This window comes from Bison bison, unplaced genomic scaffold, assembly GCF_000754665.1.
Source record: "Bison bison bison isolate TAMUID 2011002044 unplaced genomic scaffold, Bison_UMD1.0 scf7180017864117, whole genome shotgun sequence".
In the NCBI taxonomy this organism is placed as follows: Eukaryota; Metazoa; Chordata; class Mammalia; order Artiodactyla; family Bovidae; genus Bison; species Bison bison.
This window is the reverse complement of record NW_011494689.1, coordinates 27358-28984: the sequence shown is the minus strand read 5'-3', so window position 1 is coordinate 28984 and position 1627 is coordinate 27358. Positions and strand designations below refer to the sequence as shown.

The 1627-nt window shown below is 48.7% G+C and overlaps 1 protein-coding gene across 2 annotated transcripts in view; it reads right to left on the bottom strand.

Annotated features, from left to right (window-relative positions):
• Positions 1 to 1060, bottom strand: part of ZNF219 (zinc finger protein 219) — a 15012-nt gene extending 13952 nt beyond the window's left edge. For both annotated transcript variants that reach the window (XM_010839403.1, XM_010839405.1), the window contains exon 1: positions 374 to 1060. The gene's annotated coding sequence lies outside the window, so the exon portion shown is untranslated. The remainder of the gene's footprint in view (positions 1 to 373) is intronic.
• Positions 1061 to 1627: the final 567 nt, after the last annotated feature.

The following is a 1627-nucleotide window of genomic DNA, read 5'->3' as shown; positions in this document are numbered from 1 at the left end:
GACGGTGTGGACAGGGCAGGAAGAGGGAGGGACACGGCGACCCAACCTAAGATTTTCCCGCCTCTTGTGAGCTAGCCGGTGTAAAGATCCCGCGTTGCAGCCACCCTTTCTCTCCAAGGCGGGAGCGGGACTGCGCAGGCTCAGCCTCTCGGCAGCCCTGCCGACCTTTGATCCCAGTTGCGGCGCGCTTGCAGAAGCTCTGGTTGTGCTCAACCCCCACCGTTTATGACCTTTGCAAGTGTGCAAAAATGGCAAGTTCAGGTGGGCTTGAGAAAAGCCCAGGAAAACGAGGGCACCCAGTAGCACCAACCCGAGAGCTTGCTAGCCGCTAGAGAAACTAGAACTGACCAAACCTGCAATACTAAAAACTCACCCCAAATTCACATAGTGCCGGGATGGGTGTGCGCCTCACACTCATTTTTGTTCCCACTTGAGAAGGCTGCTTCTCCAGGCTTAACCAAGCTCAGGCACCAGTGAGGAAAGAGCGCAGCCTGGCTGCATTGCCCTTACATTGCAGTGGTGCCAGCTGTTTGTGACACCTTGGGAGTGGTAATAGTTGCCCTATGACAAGATTGTGTGAGTATTAGTGGGTGGGGACAGTTCTGGGATTAGGCTCTGGAATGAGAAAACAAAATCTCCCCCAACCCCCTCCCCGTCTAAATGCCAGAATAATGGAGAGCTCATCTGTGAAGTACTCAAAATAATTTTCCTCAAAATCAGAAGGTGGTGGTAGCTGAAGAAGCTAGGAATGAAAGTCAACAATTCATTCTTAACTGTCTTCCACATAGGAGCAACAAGTTTTAGTCATATGATCAGATATCTAAGAATTGCATTTTAATTCTTGGAAAAGTTCAGTTACCATGCAGATGAACCTTGTATCAGGTTAGGCTAGGTTATGCTGTGGTAACAATGCCAAAATCTCAATGGCCTAAAACCACAAAGGTTTACTCTCTGGCAGGGTGCTCTGCTCCTTGTAAATTATTCAGGTACCCAAGTCCATGGACCACCACCATTTGGAGATCCTACCACGTCAGTTCAATTCAGTTCAGTCGCTTAATCGTGTCGGACTCTTCGCGACCCCATGAATCGCAGCATGCCGGGCCTCCCTGTCCATCACCAACTCCCGGAGTTTACCCAAACTCATGTCCATCGAGTCAGTGATGCCATCCAGCCATCTCATCCTCTGTCGTCCCCTTCTCCTCCTGCCCCCAATCGTTCCCAGCATCAGGGTCTTTTCCAATGAGTCAACTCTTCTCATGAGGCCAAAGTATTGGAGTTTCAGCTTTAGCATGAGTCCTTCCAAAGAACACCCAGGACTGATCTCTTTTAGGATGGACTGGTTGGATTTCCTTGCAGTCCAAGGGACTCTCAAGAGTCTTTTCCAACACCGAAGTTGAGAAGCATCAATTCTTCGGTCCTCAGCTTTCTTCACAGTCCAACTCTCACATTCATACATGACCACTGGAAAAACCATAGCCTTGACTAGACAGACCTTTGTTGGCAAAGTAATGTCTCTGCTTTTGAATATGCTATCTAGGTTGGTCATAACTTTCCTTCCAAAGAGTAAGCGTCTTTTAATTTCATGGCTGCAGTCACCATCTGCAGTGATTTTGGAGCCCCCAAAAAT